General features: G+C 46.4%; 1 protein-coding gene across 8 annotated transcripts in view; it reads left to right on the top strand.

The window, feature by feature from the left end:
* Nucleotides 1–20,528, top strand: part of NAV1 (neuron navigator 1) — a 287,649-nt gene that overhangs the window by 29,505 nt on the left and 237,616 nt on the right. For 5 of the 8 annotated variants that reach the window (XM_055109792.2, XM_055109787.2, XM_055109785.2 and 2 more), the window contains exon 2: nucleotides 20,136–20,246. The exons of 2 other annotated variants lie outside the window; for them this stretch is intronic. The gene's annotated coding sequence lies outside the window, so the exon portion shown is untranslated. Of the gene's footprint in view, nucleotides 1–19,847; nucleotides 20,247–20,528 lie in introns of those variants that run through there. One more of the 8 variants, XM_063601989.1, reaches the window with a different exon arrangement.

Below are 20,528 nucleotides of genomic sequence, written 5' to 3'. Positions count from 1 at the left end.
GCGTCCTGAATTCTTGTTGGGTGCTGTATCTGTTCCCTCTGAGTTTTGGGTGGTGGTATGTCTGGCCACAGCTGGGCCCACTGCAGTTCCTGTGAGGGGTGGCTGCATGTACACACATGACCCCAAACATGCTGGCTGCCTAGTGCCCCCAGGCAGACGTGAGTTTGATACCGACTGTGGCAATTAGGCATGTTGTTTTACCTCCTTGGGCCTCAGTTTCCTCATCTGTAAAATGAAAATGTTAAGCACTCCTACCTCATGAAGTTGTTGTAAGGATTCAATAACATAATATAATATAATATATAAACAATGCGTGTTTGCACAGCGCCTGTCCCACAGTATGTGCTCGGGAAAGAGGGCTCCATTGCAAGGGTCTCTGGGTCTTCAGGCTGCTCACTGACTCCCTCTTCTTTCCCAGGGTGTCTGTTTAGTCTAAAAGTTCAGATGTGCCTCATGCATGCGCAGAAGTTTGGGGGGGGGTCCTCTAGGTCAGTGGGCTTAAATGGCAGGTCCTAGGGAGGAAGGTCAGACTGGGAAGGTCAGACTGGGTGGTCCAGGAGCCTGAACCTCTGTGCAAGGTGGGGCCTCCTCAGCTCCCCACTCCTCCCAGCTGCTTCCTGTTAGCAGGACACCCAGGGAGAAGCGTGTTTCCTTCCTGCTCTGGGCAAACCCAGGCCACTCCCCCAGCCCCTAGAACTTCTGTTCAGAACCACCAGCAGCCCTGAGGACAGTACAGAGCTGACCAAAGTCTCATCCAGGTGTGAAAAGCCACCCCCCTCCAGAGGTGCTCAGGCCCATGAAGGTCTGGGCTGATCTTGGGCTGGATCCTGTGGCAGCTTCACTCCAGTGCAAGTCAGCCTGGCCACCTCCTGGCAGGCAACCAGCAGCTGCAGCAGTTCACGGCTATAGCATGAACTCCCCTGATGCCAGGGCAGCCCAGAGCTAGCTTCGATTTATGAACGATTTTAATGTCCAAAATTAACATCATCTTCAGCTCCTGAAACAAATGACTCCAGGGATGTCAAAGCACACTGGTTTACCCAGCACCAGGGACACTGGAAAGGTGTCATGGACCCTGAGGCTGATCCTTGCATCCTTCATCTCTTCACTTTAGAGGTTCTCAAAGCCATCTTTCTGCCATCCTTCCCAGCTGACATCATATAAGATACTCCAGGTTGTCAAGGGTATGTCTGCCTTTAAAAAATGATCTAGGGAAGGTACAGTGATTCTGGGAGTGCCCATCTCTCTACATCACTTTGCTGGGGCTGCACACAGAGAGGGGCCCTGTGATCATGGGACTGCAGGAGCTCAGGATGAAGCAGTTAGTAACCCCCTCATGAGGAAGCCCCTCGCAGTATCCGCTGGTCCAGTTCTCTCCCTTTGCTCACCTGGACACCTTCTTCTAAGGCCACAGAGGAGTGGGAAGAACAAAGGCTATGGAAGCAGACACCCAGCTCTTAGGCTTCTGACTAGTGTGTGATCGTTGACAAGTCAATTTACTTCTCAGTTGCTGTTTTACTTGTGAAATAATGAGAAAGACAACACCTGCCCTGTCCAGCTCCTGGGGTTATTGTGAGGATCAAATGAGATGACGGATGTGGAAATATTTTAACTGTAAAATACCATTTTCATTTTATTTATTATGATTAAGAAGAGGCACTATAGCCATCCGGGGTGAGCGCTTCTCTGGCCTCTTGTGTGCCCTGATTAGGCTGACCTGAAAAACACCAAACAAAAAAATCGGAGCAGGTGGAAGGAAGCAGGCTCTCTCCCCACCTGGTTGGAGCCCATGGCCCACATGTAGGCTGTGCCCAGGGCTGCTCTTCCTTACCTTCTAGGGCAGACTCAGCAGACCCAAAGATCAAGCAACTGCCAGGGTCAGGCCCCTCCTTACAGCCGTCAGGAGAATGCTTGGCAAGACAGCCCTGAGTTCTGTTCCTCTCTAGTTCCAGGGGCATCTGGTCACCACCCCCAACCCTTGCGTCTTGCCCTGCAGGCCCAGCCAATGAGAAGTACAGGTCTGCAGATGGGAAAGGGCTCTCCAGCCAGCCAGCAAGCAGGCCTGCCCTGGGAGTACCTGTCCTTATGCGAGAATAGAGGATAATAGGTCCTCAGGGCTGGGTGTGGTGAAACAACCAGAGAGGCCAGGGAGATGCTTGCCTGGTGTCCCACCAGTAAGGAAAAAAAAGCTTTTTCTCCCTGTTACAGCCTGGCCTATACTGGAGGGTCTTCCTGAGCTGGCTGAGGGCTACGACCAGGGCCAGGGCCAGGGTATGGGGGAAGCCCAGCAGGCACTCTCCCTTTTCTGCTCAGAAGAGGCACCAAGCACATTGAGTCTTCCTCACTTGGGATCTATTCTCTCAATGGAGGAGGCCTGTTTCCAGAAGCCCAGGTCTAGGAAGAAGGCTGCCTCCGCACATTCTCCATCTCTGGAACCTCAGGCCTGACAACATGGCCTATTTTCTACCATTAGCCCTGCAGCTGCCTCTGCTCTGCCGCTGACCCTGGTCGCTCATTGCTAAGGCAACAAAGCTATCTCATTTCCTGAGCTTCATCGAATCTCAGCACCCATTTCCGCTGTGTCCGCATCCACCCCTGCCAGGGTCGAGGTGTCCTGTGATTGCTTTTGTCCCTGCCAAGGGCTGTATCAGCCCCACCAGGTCTGGTGGCCATTGATTTTGAAAGAGCAGAGTAGTCAGCATCCACTGTGAGCTGTGTGGACTCGCAGGCCCTGGCTCCTGGATCTCTGGGCTAGCCAGTGGGACTAAGCACAATTGCCATCATGGTGTGATGAAGGAGAAGTCAGACTGACCTCTCTGAGTCTCATTTTCATCAGAAAGGGGAGGTAGTGTTGGGAGTTGCTGTGAGAATGACATGAGATAATGGATGTGATCATGTGTGCAGGGTTCCTAGAACAGTGCGTGACACATAATTGGTGCCCAGTGAATAAATGACAGCTCCCTTTCCTACACAGTCATGGCTTAATACGCCTGCAGGCCAGGGTAGAAGATATATAGTGAGCACCTTCCATGTTTGTTCCAGGTACTGCCAGGCTCCAGGCACTGGGGAATGCAGTCCCTGCTGTCAGGGAGTTTGTCACACAGCTGGGAAACCAGTCCCCCACCATGATGAGATCACAGACAAAGGGGACCACAGAGTGAGCACTCTGGGGCTGTCCCTAGGTCTCTGGCTATGGGTGCCCAGCAGAACTGCAAGGGCCCCTTCAATTATCCACAGTCAAGAACTGGAAGCCTGGCTAGGCGTTCTGTTTTGCCTAGAATTGCTTATTATGAACTTTTTTTCTTTTGCAGCAAATTTCCCTTCCTAATTTGGTTCTGTTTATCCCATTATTAAAGTGGGATTACATAGGAATTTAACTGAAGTAAATGATCATCAGTGTGTACAAAGATCTAGCTGCAAGAATGTTCTTGGCAAAATTGTTTATCATAGGGGAAGGGCACAAACAATTTGAGTGGGTAACAGTACCACATATGTTAATGATACTCTGGTATAACATCTATTAATAGCGGAAAGGGGAATACCTAATGTGCCTAATGCACCCATAAGGAATTATTAACAGTTCACTCACTCAATCATTCACTCATCTGATCGCTCATTCCACTCACAGTCACTGAGCACCTTCCAGACAAAAGGCCCTATATGAGAGAGTGTTTTACTCAGGTTCCTCAGAGATGAGGATGTGATCACAGATTAAGGGAGAAGTTATGGGATTCATCATGGGATAGCGAGGAAACTGGGCAGCGGGGTTTTTGGTCCTCCAGGCTGAGGCATGTGACAAGCATGGTGGGCTTCTGCAGGGGCCACAGCATCTCCAGGCTACAGAACCCTGGATCCTAAGCTGGCTTCCATAGTTCCCTGAGAGCAGCATTGTGTGGTAGGCCAAGTTCAAGATTTGGAGTCAGGAGACTTGGATTCTAATTTCTTTTCTTTCTTTCTTTCTTTCTTTCTTTTTTTTTTTGAGACAGAGTCTTGCTCTGTCACCCAGGCTGGAGTGCAGTGGTGCAATCTTGGCTCACTGCAACCTCCACCTTCCAGGTTCAAGCAATTCTTCTGCCTCAGCCTCCCGAGTAGCTGGGACTACAGGCACGCACCACCATGCCCGGCTAATTTTTGTATTTTTAGGAGAGATGGGGGTTTCACCATATTGGCCAGGCTGGTCTCGAACTCCTGACCTCATGATCCACCCGCCTCAGCCTCCCAAAGTGCTGTGATTACAGGCGTGAGCCACCGTGCCTGGCCAGATTCTAATTTCTTTTAGCCTTTATCACCATCAATGAAATGGGGATAGTAATGCCTGTCTTACACCTTACCAGCAAGTCATCACAAGACTCAAAGGAGGCAGCTAAGTGGCCCGCTCTAAACCGTGCAGGTGTTGACAACAGAGATTAATCCTCATTGCTCAAGTAGATGCCCTGGGGTAGGGGGTGGTTTCCAGCTGTGCTCTTCTTGGGAATTACTTTTCTTTCTGTCACCATAGCCATCTCCTCCCATGCTGTCCAACCCTGCTCCTTCCTACTCCATCTTGCCCCTGCCCATCTCACCTTCTAGAAGCCTGAGCCCAGCAGCCCAAGGTCAGCTCCATCTGAAACTAGTGTCATCACTGGGAAGGTTGCATGGAAGAGCCCTCCTTCAAAAGTAAATAATCAAACTTTGTTTAAAGGCCTGACAATGTTCATTTGTGTTGATCAAGCTCAGACTGAATTATGCATAGGCACATGGCCTGTGGATGAGGAATTTACCATGTAGGCCAGACACCCTGACTGATTCAAAGGATGTACAGACAGCAGGACATCAAGTCGAGGCAGGCCACAGGGAGCTGACCCTGGAGTGCTGATTTCACAGAACGTGGCTGCTAAGTCCAGATAATGTTTCATCTCCTGATATGTGTGTGTGTGTATGCGTGTGTGTGTGTGTGCACACCTGTACCGTATTCACACTTTTTCAAGGGGAAAGAAGAAAGGAAGGAAGGAAGGAAGGGAGGGGAATAAAAACAAGTCTTTTTGAAGTGGAGCCATGTGACCCCAGGTAAACCCTCAGGGAGCCCCTGCCCTGCCCTGCCTCTGCACCAGTTCTTCCTGACAGAGAGCTTTGTCCCCTCCCCTACATGTCTGTCACACACCCCCTCCCTGCCTCCTGTTTTGCAGCCAGGACCCTCCATCATGATAGAGGGAGGCCCAAATTGTCTTCTGCTCCCGGCCTGCCTGCTGTACCTATCTCCCAGGGATCTTGTGATGATTAAGAGAGCTAATACATGAAAAATATATAGAATGGTGCCAGGTACCTAGTAAACACTCAACAAATATTATCTATTACTAATTGGTTTGGGGTCATGGACCCTTTTTGGGAATCTGATGAAAGCTGTGGGCATTGTGTCCAAAAAATGCACATTACATTCAGCTCAGCGGGTGCCTGGACCCCAAGTTAAGAATGCCTAGTCCCAACCTGGGCAACATAGAAAGGTCCCATCTCTAAAACAATTTTAAAAATTAGCCAGGCACGGTGGCATGTGCCTGTAGTCCCAGCTACTTGGGAGGTTGAGGTGGGAGGATCGCTTGAGCCCATGAGTTTGAGGCTACAGTGAGCTATGATAGTGGCGGCACTGCACTCTAGCCTGGACATCGGAGTGCAGCCCTGTCTCTAAGAAAAAAAAAAAAAGAACGAGTCTAAATAAACTGTAGAGTTCTATTTATAAGCATTTACTGAGCACTCTTCATTGTAGAGGACTGGGCTGGGTACAAGGGAGAAAACAAGAGGTGACCTCAGCCTCAGGCGACTCACCATGTAGTAAGGGAGAAAAGTAATACACAACTTTCTATAATCTAAAGTAGGAAGTGTTAAATCCCCACAGAGAGAGTCAGGTAAAATGCTGGGGAATGTTAACGAGAGAGACATTCATTCTCTGGAGAGATCCAAGATTGCTCCGTGGAGCAGGTGGCATGAGAATTGGACTTTACAGGATGATGGGTTTGGGTCGAGTGGTTGTTAGCTGTGGGAAAGCACCAGGCAGAAGGAGCAGCATGAACCCAGCACTCTGAGTCAGGATGGGCAACCCAGAGCCTGTGGTGGTCAGTCCCACCTTGGACCTCAGGTTTCCTGTGAGCAAGCAAAGGAACTGAGCCCTGCTCAACGTCACAAAAAAAGAGCTTGTTTGATATCCCAGTAGCTTACTGAGCAAGTGGGAAGGCTGCAGAACCAGGCTTGGGAAACCTGCAGCTTCCAAGGAAAGCTGGTAGCCAGAACCACAGCCCAAGTCATGGCACAAGAAGCCTGCTCAGATCAATTCTGTTGCCACTGCCAGAAACTAGCTGGAGCCACCATTGCGCCTGCTACCACCACCGTCACCAGCGTTGGGAGCCCTGACCCTCCCTGCCTCTGTTTATCCTCTGCACAGACAGATTCAGTGTCTCAGGTGGAAGGAAGCAGAGCTGCAGGGCTTGTTGCCCCCCCCCCACACACATTGCTCAGCCTCTGCTCAGACTGGGGTGCTCATGGCACTTGGCTAGGGAGACATGGAAGACAGACAGTGCCAGAGGCCCCACACTCTCTAGCATGGGGAGAGGAAAGCTGCAAAGTGCCCAGGCCATTGTCTAATCCTTGCCTGGAAAAGCCAAAGACTTTCCAGCAGCTGACACAAAGGGCCCATCTTCAACCTCAGTGGTGCTTTCTCCTTTGAAGTCCTGATGCAGAGTGGAATGGCTGAAACTGACTTAACTTTTCTTTGTTCTGATGTGTTTCTAACCCCTGGGACTCTCAGTGCTTCCCTTTTCATGGGAATTAGTTTGGGAAGCAGCTGGGGAGAGGACCAGAGACAGAGACCTAGAGAGAGAGAGATGTGTCTTCTTCAGGGTTCCTGGTGGACCCCCCAACCTGGTCCTTACTATCTTTCTACCCTTCTTGCCCTTCTTTCTCCTTGATCCTTTGTCTCTTAGTCTACTGGCCTATGAACTGCTGAGCTATAGGATCTAGTCCTGTGCATGAGGGAATTTATAGCATGTCCAGTTCAACTCAGCCAGTATTTATTGACATCTATTTTTGGGAACACCTAAATTCACTGGAGTTGGCAGATCTTGTATTGAATTCTGTTGCAGTATTCAGAACTGCGTATCTACATCAGGGAGGCGTGTCCAATGGGATGATGAAGGTGTTTGCCCTTAGGCTGCCCCCCATCTGTTGGAGGAAATGTTCAGGGGCCCCTTAAATTGGAAGGAAAATCCAAATCCAAACAAGGACAAATACCTAATGTCAAAAATGAACATGAGTCCTGGAGGAGCACGGAGTGGTGACGTAACAACATCTGAGGCCAATTAAGGACAGTTTCTTTGATAAAGTGTTTCTCGAGTTTATTATGAAGGAAGGAGGGAAGGGACAAATTATGAAGAGAGAGAGACTGTAGGCTAGAGCATTTATTTGCATCTTGGTCCTTGATCACCAGGCATGGGGTATTTCTTCCCTAATTTCCTGTGTTCTTTCACTTACTCAATTATTTATTCATGCATGCTTTCCACAATTGTTGACTTTTATTAAACTTTTAATTCTGAGACATTGTAGGTTTGCATGCAATTGTAAGAAACACTACAAAGGGATCCTGGATACCCTTTACCCAGCTTCCCCCAATGTTAACATCTTGCAAAACTGTAGTACAATATCACAACCAGGATATTGGCCTGGCTGCTGTAAAGATACAGAACAGTCCTGTCACCACAGGGATCCCTCATGTTGCCCTTTTAAAGGCACACCCACTTCTCTCCTGCCTCCACCCTTTCTTTGACTCCTGGCAACTACTAATATGTTTGCCATTTCTATACTTTTGCCATTTCAAGAATGTTATATGAATGGAATCATAGAGCATATTCCTTTTGGGAACAGTTATTTTTCACTTAGCATAATTCTGTGGAGATTCATCCAGGTGTGTGTATCAATAGTTCAGTTGTTTCTGTTGCTGAATAATATTCTATGATATGGATGTACCATAGTTTGTTTAATCATTCATTATTGAAAGACATGGGTTGTCTCCAGTTTGGGGCTATTAAGAATAAGCTGATAAGCTGGGGATGGTGGCATGTGCCTGTAATCTCAACTAATCAGGAGGCTGATGGAGGAGGATCCCTTGAGCCCAGGAGTTCAAGACCAGTCTGGGCAACACAGCGAGACCCTCTCCAAAAAAAATAATAATAAAGCTAATATATTCATTCGTGTAGAGGTTTTTGTGTGAACGTAAGTCTTCATTTCTCTGAGATGTACAGTTGTTGGGTCATGTGTTAGTTGCAAGTTAATTTTTTTAAGAAACTGCCAAATCACTTTCCAAAGTGGGTGTGCCATTTTACATTTCTACCAGCAATGTATGAATGATCCAGTTTCTCTGCATCTCACCAACATCTGGTGTTGTCATTGCTTTGAAATTGTAGCCATTCTAATATGTATGTAGTAATATCTCCTCATGGTTTTAATTTGCATTTCTCTAATTGCTAATGATTTTGAATTTCTTTTCACGTGCTTATTTAGACATCTCTTTGGTGCTATATCGCTTCGGTGCTATATCTCTTCATGTCTTTTGCCTATTTCCTAATTGAATTGTTCGGTTTTTGGTGAGTTTTGTTTTGTTTTGTTTTGAGACAGAGTTTTGCTCTGTCATCTAGGCTGGAGTGCAGTGGTGCCATCACAGCTCACAACCTCAACCTCCTGGCCTCAAGCAATCCTCCCATCTTAGCCTCCCAAGTGCTGGGATTACAGGAGTGAACCACTATGCCTGGCCTGACTGTTGAGTTTTGATTGCTCTTTCTGTATTATAAGTGCTGGTTCTTTGCTGGATATGTGGTTGACAAATATTTTCTCCTACTCTGTATGTCTTTTCAACATTGTAACAGGGTCTTTTACAGAATGAAACATTTTAATTTTGAGGAAGTCTAATTTATCAATTTTTCCTTTTATGGATTGTGCTTTTGTTATCAAGTCTAAGAACTCTTTGCCAAAGATTTTTAAAATATTTTTTCCTCAAAGTTTTATATTTTTATGTTTCGCATTTAAACACACAATCCATTTGGGTTAACTTTGGCATAAGGCCTGAGACTTAGATTTTTTTTTTTTTTTTGGCTATGGATGTCCAATCACTCCAGCACCATTTGTTGGAAAAGCTGTTTTTCCTTTATTAAATTACTTTTGCACCTTTGTCAAAAATCAGTTGGGCATATTTGTGTGGGTCTGTTTCTGGATTCTCTATTCTGTTCCTTTCTGTTTGGAGAACTTCCTTTAGCTATTCTTTTAGAGTAGTCCTTCTGGCAACAAAGTCTCTTAGTTTCTCTTCATCTGAGAATGTTCTTGATTTCCCCTTTATTCCTGAAGAATATTTTTACTGGGTATAGGATTATGAGTTGACAGTTCTTTTTATTTTCCCCCCAGCACTTGAAAAATATTGTGCCACTTCCTTCTGTCCTCCGTGGTTTCCAATGAGAAATCTACTGTCATTTGAACCCTTTCCACCTGTAGATTAAGGTTTCCTGTTTCTCTTCCTGCTTTCAAGATTGTTTCTTTGTCTTTAACTCGCAGATGCTTAATTTGTGCTTTCTTTAGGTGTATCTTGTTTGGCATTTGCTCAGATTCTTGAATCTGTGGGTTTATGTCTCTTGCCAACTTTGCAAAGTTTTCAACTATTTTTTCTTGGAGTACTTTTTCAGCACCATCCTCTTTCTTTTCTCTTACCAGAACTTAAATAACACAAAAGTTAGATCTTTTGTTATAGTCCCACAGGCCCCTAAGAATCTGCTCTGCTTTTTGTTTTGGTCTATTTTCTTTCTGTTGTTCATATTGGTTAATTTCTATTGTTCTATCTTCCAGTTCACTGATTGTTCTCCTTAATTCTACTGTTGATCTCATCCACTGAGATCAACACTTCAGTTACTGTATTTTTCAGTTTAAAATTTTCCATTTGGTTCTTCTTTATAGCTTCTATTCTTTGTTCTTCATTACCCCTGGGCTAGGGGTAGGAGTTCCAGCTCCCTACTTGGTTTCCAGGGGAACTGAGCTGAGGGTGGCTTTGGGTAATGATGAAAGTTCTGTCTCTCCACCAGGCCTCCTCTTATACCACACTGTGGGAAGCAGGAAGGGTGCCTTATTACTGCTAGGTGGGGGTGGAAGTCCAGGCTCCGCATATGGGCTCCACTGATAATGAATGGCCTCATTACCAGGAGGAGGGGATGGAAGTTTGGGCTTGCTACTCAGCCTTCTCTGACACCACCCTAGTGGGGTTGTTGGGCACTTCATCATGGCCTGGTGAAGGTGGACTCTAGGCTCCCCACTTGCCCTTCGCTGCCCTGGATGAAAGTGGGAGCACAATTTTTCCTATGGCGTTTGGCTGGAGTGAACTATCATCTAAAAGTTTGAACAACTATCATCATTCAAACTTTATCATTGAACAATTATCATCTAAAAGTTTTCTAGTCCGAGCATGGTGGCTCACACTTCTAATCCCAGCACTTTGGGAGGCCAAGGTGAGTGGGTCACCTGAGGTCAGGAGCTCGAGACCAGCCTGGCCAACATGGTGAAATCCCATCTCTACTAATAATATAAAAATTAGCCAAGCATGATGGCACACGCCTGTAATCCCAGCTACTCAGGAGGCTGAGGCAGCAGAATCGCTCGAACCTGGGAGGCGGAGGTTGCAGTGAGCCAAGATCACACCGTTGCACTCTAACCTGAGCGACAAGAGCAAAACTCAGTCTCAAAAAAAAAAAAATGTTTTGTCTTTCTGGGCTGCCACTTTCCTGGCCTTTGGCTGGAGAAAGCAGGCTTTTGTTGAGGCTTCTTTCGTTTGCACCCATTGGCATTTCTGGGTTGATGACTTCTTCAGCTCCAAGTCTGGAATTTATGAAGAAAAAAACAAACAGACGAACTCAGAGACCTCATCGCCATGTTGTTCCTTGAGTCCCAAGGTCCCTACTTCATCCACCTTTTTTTTATTTTGAGACAGAGTCTTACTCTATCACCCAAGCTGGAGTGCAGTGGCACAATCATGGCTCACTGCAACCTCTGCCTCCTGGGTTCAAGCAATTCTCGTGCCTCAGCCTCCCGAGTAGCTGGGATTACAGGCATGCACCACCATGCCTGGATAATTTTTGTATTTCTAGTAGAGATGGAGTTTCACCATGTTGGCCAGGCTGGTCTTGAGCTCCTGGTGTCAAGTGATCCACCCACCTCGGCCTCTCAAAACGCTGGGATTACAGACATGAGCCACTGTGCTTGGCCTCAGTCTACCTTTTTATCTCCACCTTTCAGAGTCTTCTTATGTTTGCTTTATATATAATGCCCAGGGTTTTTAGTTGTAAGTACAACTATTGGGAGGAATAAGGAAAAGTACTTGTATTAGGGTTCTTCAGAGAAACAGACCGATAAGATATAAAAATAGATACACGAGAGGGGATTTACTATGGGAATTGGCTCATGTGATTTTGGAGGCTGAGAAGTCCCATGATAGGCTGTCTGTAGGCTGAAGAACCAGGGAAGCCAGTAGCATGGCTCAGTCCAAGTCTAAAGGCCTCAGACCCAGGCAAGCCAATGATGTAGTTCTCAGCCCAAGGCCAAAGGCCTGAGAAACTGGGGGGAAGGGTGGTCTCTGGCACAAATCCCAGAATCCAAAAGCCAGAGAACCTGGAGTTCTTGATGTCCAAGGGCAAGAGGAGAAAACTGTCCCAGCTCCAGGAGAGAGAGAGCAAATTCACTTTTTTGTTCTGCCTTTTTGTTCAGCCTGGACCCTTAGCGGATTAGATGGTGGCTGCCCACATTGGGTGAAGACAGATCTTCCTTACTCAGTCCACTGACTCAAATGCCAATCTCTTCTGGAAACACCATCACAGACATACCCAGAAATAATGTTTACTAGCTACCTGGGTATCCGTTAATCCAATCAAGCTGACAGCTAAAATTAACAATCACAGTACTCCAGCTTCCAGAATTTTTCTTGAACACCTGTTCTGTGCCAGCCCATAAAGACAAATAAAATTTTTTTTTGGTTCTCAAAGAGTTCAAAGCCTAGCAAGCAAATAGATCAATACCATCCAAGTATTTAGAACATGAGGTTTTCAGCCAGGTGTGATGGCTCATGCCTGTAATCCCACCACTTTGGGAGGCTGAGGCGGGTTGATCACTTGACGTCAGGAGTTCGAGACCAGCCTGGCCAACATGGTGAAACCCCGTCTTTGCTAAAAATACAAAAATTAGCTGGGCGTGGTGGCGCACGCCTGTAATCCTAGCTATTCAGGATGCTGAGGCAGGAGATTGCTTGAACCCAGGAAGCAGAGATTGCAGTGAGCCGAGATCCCACCACTGCACTCCAGCTTAGGTGACAGAGCAAGACTGTCTTAAAAAAGAAAAAAAAAAGAATATGAGATATTCTGGAGGCTTAAAGGAGGTGGGAGTCATCGCCCTACTTGGGATGGGGTTGGGGGAAGAGTGGTTTCTTAGAGGAGGTAGGTTATGCTTGAGCTAAACTTTGAAAGATAAATGGATTTCTGGATGGACACGATGGTAAAGGGCATCCCACCAGGCAACACAGCAGCTACAAAGGCATAGAGGCATCAGACAGCAGGAGGGGCAGAGTACTCACTGCAGGTTGTTCGTGGGGGCCGGTGCATGGCATAGGGAAAGGAAGACAAAACAGGAGAAGTTAGCAGAGGTAGGGAATGGGGTAGAGACTGGATCACAGAAGGAGTTGTTTGCCATGCTTACCCTTAAAGGGTTTTCGAGCAGTCATCCTGGGATGGACAGGGCAGGGAGTGGAGAGACCAGCTAGCGGGTTTTTGTTACGGTTCGAGTGAGGGTTGAACACAGGCAGTGGTGGTGGAGACGGGTTGCAGGGATAATCTTGAGAGAAATTTAGGAGACAAGATTCATAGGTTGGAATGGATGTGGGAGAAAGGAGGAGCTTAACGCCTTGGCTTAGTAGCCCCATCTGAGAAAATGAGCATCAGATTTTGAGAGGGAAAGAAAGAAACGGAGTTTAGCTGTGTTGACTGTGCGGAGTCTGTGAGCATCCCAGTAAGGATGTCAGGTGGACAAGTGTCTCAGTGGAGAAGTTAAGGCCAGAGAGAGGCAGATTTGAGAGTCATTACATAGAATCAGTAGTTAAAAACAGAGCTCCGGCCGGGCGTAGTGGCTCATGCCTATAATCCCAGCACTTTGGGAGGCTGAGGTGAGCGGATCACCTGAGGTCAGGAGTTTCAGACCAGCCTGGTCAACATGGCGAAACCCTGTCTGTACTAAAAATACAAAAATTAGCCGGGTGTCGTGGTGGGCGCCTGTTATCCCAGCTACTCTGGAGGCTGAGGCACAAGAATCACTTGAACTCCGGAGGCAGAGGTTGCAGTGAGCTGAGATTGCACCACTACACTCGAGCCTGGACAATATAGCCAGACTCTGTATCAAAAAAGAAAAAAATAATAAAGCTCCCTGATAAGGTTTTAAGAATTTTTTAAAAAATGACCAGAAACACCATCCTGGCTAACACGGTGAAACCCCATCTCTACTAAAAATACAAAAAATTAGCCGGGGATGGTGGCGGGCGCCTGTAGTCCCAGCTACTCGAGAGGCTGAGGCAGGAGAATGGCATGAACCTGGGAGGCGGAGCTTGCAGTGAGCTGAGATCGCGCCACTGCACTCCAGACTGGGTGACAGAGTGAGACTCCGTCTCAAACAAACAAACAGACCAGGAACAGAGCTGCCATGTTTCACAAGTGGTCAGCAAAAGAGGAGCCATGCAGGACACCACAAATGAGACTGAGAAGGGCAAGGAAAGGCCAGTCATGAGTTTGTATCAGTCATTCTTACCAGATACCACTTTTCATATTTGCAAGAGAGGAAATTTAGTGCTGAGAACTGGCTACATGAGAGAGAGAAGAGCTGATGAGTCAAACGGGAGGAAGCAGCTGCCACTCCCAGGCAGAGGCAACCAAGATCCTGGGAATCTGGAAGCACACAGGACCAGTATGGGAAGGGCTGGGCCTCCAAAGGGACTTGGATATTGCTATGACACCTCCTGAGGTGGAGGGGAAGAGAGAGGAATCCCCTGGCTTCTCCTTTCCTCCAGTGCCTCCTGTGGGCAGAAGCCAGCCAGAAACCAGCTGACTCAGGACCCTGGGACAGTCAGCCTACAGGAATCAGCCAGCCAGCTCCCCCACACAGAGAAGAGCTGGGGAATGGTGAGGAATGGATGGGAAGGAAAGGTCCAGGACAGGCCCAGAGGCCAAGGGGTGGGGAAATCCAACAAGGGAGCATGATTCTGCAGTGTCCGGTATCTCAGAGAGGTGGGCTCACGTGAGGAAGCCTGTCCTCAGGAATGGGAGAGTGGGAGAGCACTGGGGACCTAGTGAAGGAAAAGTGCTAAGGTCCAGTCCCAGCCTGGTCAACAGCCCCTGCCTGCTGATTGCAAAGCTGCTGGCTAGGAGCCAGGTCTATGACACCCTTCAACAAGCTAGACAGGATCCCAAGCAGACTGCTCTCCTTCTGAGATCCAATCACACCCCACTCTCTGATCTTAACTGTCATCCTTGCTGCTCCCTGTTCCCCTAGTCTTTGGAGAGGCTACAGGAGGCTACTGTGTATACGGGATCCCTCAGCATCCGCTGCCACAGCCCTGAGGGCTGGACCCAAGGCCTGGCATTGTGCAGCTCAGCCCATCTTCTGACTGTCCAGGTGTCTGAGTGGGGCCAACCATGGCGGCTCTACACCCTCTGGGGCTTGGCCCATTTGGTGATTTCTTAGCCTCCTCCCTGCCTGGCTGATTTCTTTGTGTGCCTCGGCCAGGCTCACGCTGCGTCAGGCTCGCCCGTGTTGGTGTAATAGCCCTGATCGCTGTGCTTGTCGGAGAGGAGACAGCAGGGGCAAGGCCCCATCCAGGGCTCATCAGGCCCTGTACCCCAGCTGTGTTAATTGTCCAAGCCCTCCAACAAGCCAACCCTTTTTCCCATCTGCAATTAAGACAAAAAGCTCGTTATCTCTCCCGCTCCCATTATCTGTAGACTCTGCTAAGGGGCTCTTTCTCAAGAGCAGCACCTGCAGAGGCCAACAGAGGTTGGCATTAACTCCTTCCCTGCTGGAGATAGGAATCTCTGAGTGGTTGAAGGAGGCAGCTGAAGCTGGTAGGAATGGCTCTGGGACAGAGGGTGGCACTTGGGGCCCTGGAATGGTTCTGTTACAAGCTTGCTGGGTGTCCTTGGGCAAACAATTGACCTTTTTTGAGCCTTTGAAATCCTCTTTCTCCTTTCTTCCCAAGGAAGCCATGGAAATATATAAGGAGCTGTTGAAGTTGCCAGCTCCCTGGAGTAACTGTGTAAACCTCCGGTCTTCTATTCTCATGGCCAATAGTGCTTCCACTGGTCAAAACTCAAAAGATAAAGCATGTAAATAGCTTAAGAAGAGCAGTGCTGGTGCCTGGGGGAGAGGAGCCAGTCAGGGCCTTCAGCTTCCCAAGGAAACTTGGATTGAGTAGAATGTAGCAATCTCACTTTGCAGCGTGTCCTTCAGCAAGTCACTTACTCTCTCTGTGCTCCAACTTCGTCCTCTGAAAAATTAAAGAATCCAACTGGATCATCTCCAAGATCCTTTCCAATTGAGAAATTCCATCACCTGTGATGATTTTTCTGTACAATGCAATTTGGGAAGGACACTAGCATTTATGGAACCACTGATATGTGCCAGATCTTTCACATGTGTTGTTATTTCCACTTTAAGTGTAAGAACAGTATCAAGTTCAGAGATGTGAAAGAAGTGGTCCAAGGTCAATCATCCAGTACCTGGAGGACTCTAGATTCAAACCCACATTTATTAGACTCTAAAACCATTGCTCTTTTTCATGACACCATGTTTTTAGGGACTGCCCATCTAATGGTTCCTTACAAGACAGAGCTGCATATAGAGGGGGAAATGTAACCTACTCTATATGCAGCTATAAAAACAAAGAATCTGGATTCTAACCACTTAGATTCTCCAGAGTCATAATGTGTTAGGAAGGAGTGAATGAGAAAGAATTTTATTGCCCCTCTGGTCTCCCATGTGACTAAGAGATTTCCTGAGATGTGTGTGCAGACTCTCAAAGAAAAAGTTGTATAATTGTCAGGCATTGGATCTTGTTTTCATCTTGGTAAACCAAATCCTGGAGATGGAATACAGCTGCTATCTCAGCAGCTGGTTCCAGCTTGGGATGTGCCTGTGTCCAGCAGAGCCCACGGCAGCCTTATGAAAGCCCTCCTGAGTCTGTTTCTAGAATCTCCTCTGAATCCATAAGAAACCGCCCAGAGCTTAGCCCATCAGCCCTGCTGACAGGCTGGGCCAGTCCAGATGCTCCACCAAGGCCTGGATTCTGGCTCTTTCACTCAGTTCACTCATCTGCCCCTGAGTCATCCAGAGAAAGGGGTTTGGGGAGAGTCCGGAGCAGACAGCAAAGCAGGGAATCAAGGAAGCTCTTGACCAACTGGCAGGCAGCCCAAGTCCTGGCATCCCACGGGAGAGGAGAAGGGCCCCTGCCTTTCCAAACCAAAGGCTCACATGAGTGAAGGATGGGCCTGAAATCCTCACTCTGGAAGCAACTGACCAAGGTCCTCCCACCCAGCCCCAACCCCATGCACAACTAATAAGACAAATGCTTCCTGTCTTGAGTTCCCCATCCGGGTAGTTTTCGCAGGGGCCTGATCTTCTCCCCAGTCTCCCAAGCTTTGGGCAGGTCATTGGGCCCTCATCCCTGAAGTCAGGCACTGGGCTGGATCTATTCTGGTTTTAGGGTTCTGAACGTGTGATGACTCATCTTCTGCTGAAGGGTTTTTCATGGAGTACTGAAAACCCTTAAAGCAGAACATTTCAGAGTGTGTTCTGTGACTTGAAAATTATTCTGTGAGAATATGATGATGGGGGAGGCACAGAACTAGGTTTCTGTGGTCAGCTAAGTTGTGGAAATGCAGTAAGATCATCTGTCTTTTGGAATCTTGATCTACATGAACATAGGAAAGGCTCTGAGAAGCTCTTCATTCACAGACACACACACACAAATAGACAAATCGGACTTCAACAAAATTAAAAACATTTGTGCCTCAAAGGAAAATATTGAGAAAGTGAAAAGACAACCCACAGATTAGGAAAAAAAATTTGCAAATCTTATATCTGATAAGGGTCTAGTATGTGGAAAATATAAAAAACTTCTACAATTTAACAATGACAAAAAAACTGATTTTTTAAATGGGCAAATGACTTGAATAGACATTTCTTCAAAGAATATATATAAATGGACCACAAGCATATGAAAAGATGCTTAACATCACTAGTTATTAAGAAATGCAAATCAAAACCAAAAGGAGATACTACCTCACACCCAATAGGATGGCTGCTATCAAAAGCACAGAAAGTAACAAGCATTGGCGATGATATGGAGAAATTGGAACAGAATCTGTGTGCAATATTGATAGGAATGTAAATTGGTGCAACAGCTATAGAAAGCAGTATGACAGTTCTTCAAAATATTAAAAATAGAATTGCCATATGATTCAGCAATTCCACGTCTCAGTAGACACCCAAAAGAATTTGCAAGCAGAATCTCAAAGAGATATTTGTACACTCATGTTCATGGCAACATTATTCACCATAGCCAAAGGTAGAAGCAACCCATGTATCTGTTGACAGATGAATAGATAAACAAAATGTGGTATGCAACGAAATATTATTCAGCCTTACAGAGGAAGGAAATTCTCATATATGCTACAACATGGGTGAACCTTGATGAAATGCTAAGTGAAATAAACCAGCCACAGAAAGAGACAGTCTGTGATTTACTTCTCTGGGTTACCTAGGGTAGTCAGATTACTAGAGACAGAAAGTAAAATGGGGATTGCCAGGGCCGGGGGAGGGAGAAATGGAAAGTTATTTTTTAATGGGTACAGTTTAAGTTTTGCAACATGATAAGAGTTCTGAAGCTAGATGGTAATGACAGTTGCACAAAACTTTGACTATACTTAATCAATACCACCTGTATTAGCCTGCTTGGGCTGCCATAACAAAGTGCCACAGACTAGGTGGCTTAAACAACAGAAATTTATTTTCTCACAGTTCTGGAGTCTGGAAGTCCAAAATCAAGGGGCTCAGGTTGGTGCCTGGTGAGGTCTGTCTTCCTGGCTCACAGGTGGCTGCCTTCTCCCTGGGTCCTCACACAGCCTTTTCTCAGTGGGCAGGCACACATGAGGGTGGGAGAGGAAGGGAAGACAGACAGCAGGGAGAGAAGGAGAGAGGGAGATGGGGAGAGAGAGAGATCTTTGGTATCTTTTTCTCTTTTTACCCTATTGAATTAGGGCCCCACTGATATGATCTCATTTAACCTTAATTACCTCTTAAGACCCTATCTCCAAATATAACCACACTATAGGTTATGTGGGTTAGACCTTCAAAATACAAATTTGGAGGGTGTGAGATATACATTTCAGTTCATAACACCTCTGAACTGTGCATCGAAAACAGTTAAGATGGTAAGTTTTAGGCTGGGCACAGTAGCTCACGCCTGTAACCCCAGCACTTTGGGAGGCCAAGGCTCACTTGAGCCCAGGAATCTGAGACCAACTCTGGCAATATAGCAAGACCCGCCCCCTCATCTCTACAAAAAATACAAAAATTAGCCAGGCGTGGTGGTGCGCACCTGTAGTCCCAGCTACACAGGAAGCTGAGGTGGGAAGAAGGCTTGAGCATGGGAAATTGAGGCTGCAGTGAGCCACGGTTGTGCCGCTGCACTCCTGCCTGGGCAACAGAGCAAAACCCTGACTCAAAGAAAGAAAAACAAAGATGGTAAGCTTTATGTTATGTGTAGTTTACCACATTAAAAAAAAAAAAACAGAAACCTTTTATTTTTCAAATGATACTGTCAAGAAAGTGAATAACTCAACTCAAATAATGAGAAAACATATTTGTAAATCACATATCTGACAAGGGTCTAGTATCTAGAATACATGAAGAATGACTGCTGGACATAGTGGCTCATGTCTGTAATTCCAGCACTTTAAGAGGCCAAGGGGGGTGGGTTGTTTGAGTCCAGGAGGTTGAGACCATCCTGGGAAACACGGCAAAACCTCATCTTTACAAAAGATGCAAAAATTAGCCAGGCATGGTGGTGTGCCTGTAGTCCTGGCTACTTGGGAGGTTGATGTGGGAGGATAGCTCGAGCCCAGGAGGCACAGGTTGCAGTGAGCCAAGATCTCACCATTGCACTCCAGCCTGGGCAACACAGGGAGACTCTACTTCAAACAAACAAATGAATGAACAAAAAAGCATGCTTAAAATTCAACAATAAACTCAAATTAAAAGTAGGCAAAATATTTGAATAGACATTTATCCAAAGACAATACACAAATGGAAAATATGCACATGAAAATATGCTCAACATCAATAATCATCAGGAAAAATGCAAATTGGAACATGAGATACCACTTCCCCGCAACTAGGATGGCTAAAATAAAAAAGACAGGCAGTAACAAGTGTTGACAAGGATGTGGGGAAATTGGAACCCTCAGAGATTGTTAGTGGAAATGTAAAATGGCGCAGCAGCTTTGGAAAACAGTTTGGCAATTTCTCAAAAAGTTAAACATAGAGATGAGATGCACTTGAGCCAGCAATTCCACTTCTAGGTATGTACTCAAGAGATGTACTCAAGAGAGTTGAAGACATATGTACACAAATGTTCATAGCAGCAAAATTCATAATAGCCAAAAAAGTGGAAATAAGCTAATGAGTGATAAATGGATGAACAAAAATGTGATATATCATACAGTGGAATCTTATTCGGCTGTAAAAAGGAATGAGGTGCTGACACATGCTCCAACATGGATAAATCTTGAAAACATCTTGCTAAGTGAAAAAAGCCATACACAAAAGCCCACGTATTGTATGATTTTATTCATATGAGTTTTTGTTTGTTTGTTTTTAAGAGATAGGGTCTTGCTCTGCTGCCCAGGCTGGAGTGCAGTGACACAATCATAGCTCACTGCAGCCTCAAACTCCTGGGCTCAAGCGATCCTCCCACCTCAGCTTCCTGAGTAGCTAGGACTACAGGTAGGTGCCACCACACCCAGCTGATTAATTTTTTTTTTTTTTTTTTGTAGAAACAGAGTCTTGCTATGTTGCCCAGGCTGGTCTGAACTCCTAGCCTCAAGTGATCCTCCCACCTCAGCCTCCCAAAGTGCTGGGATTACAGATGTGAGCCACACACCCAGGTATGAGTTTTGGCTAATCCACAGAGACAGAAAGTAAATTAGGGGTTGGTAGGGCTGGGGACAGGAAAAATAGGGAGTGACAACTATTAGTTATGGGTTTCTTTTGTTGATGGTGAAAATGTTTTGAGATTAGTAGTGATGGTTGCATACTTAGTGAGTATACTAAAAACAAATCAATTGTACAATTTAAAAGATTGGATTTTTTTTTTTTTCTTTTTTGAAATGGAGTCTCGCTCTATCACCCAGGCTGGAGTGCAGTGGCATGATCTTGGTTCACTGCAA

Source organism: Pan paniscus, chromosome 1, assembly GCF_029289425.2.
Source record: "Pan paniscus chromosome 1, NHGRI_mPanPan1-v2.0_pri, whole genome shotgun sequence".
Classification (NCBI taxonomy): Eukaryota; Metazoa; Chordata; class Mammalia; order Primates; family Hominidae; genus Pan; species Pan paniscus.
Note: the sequence above shows the minus strand (reverse complement) of the source record. Positions and strands in the feature narration are given on the sequence as shown.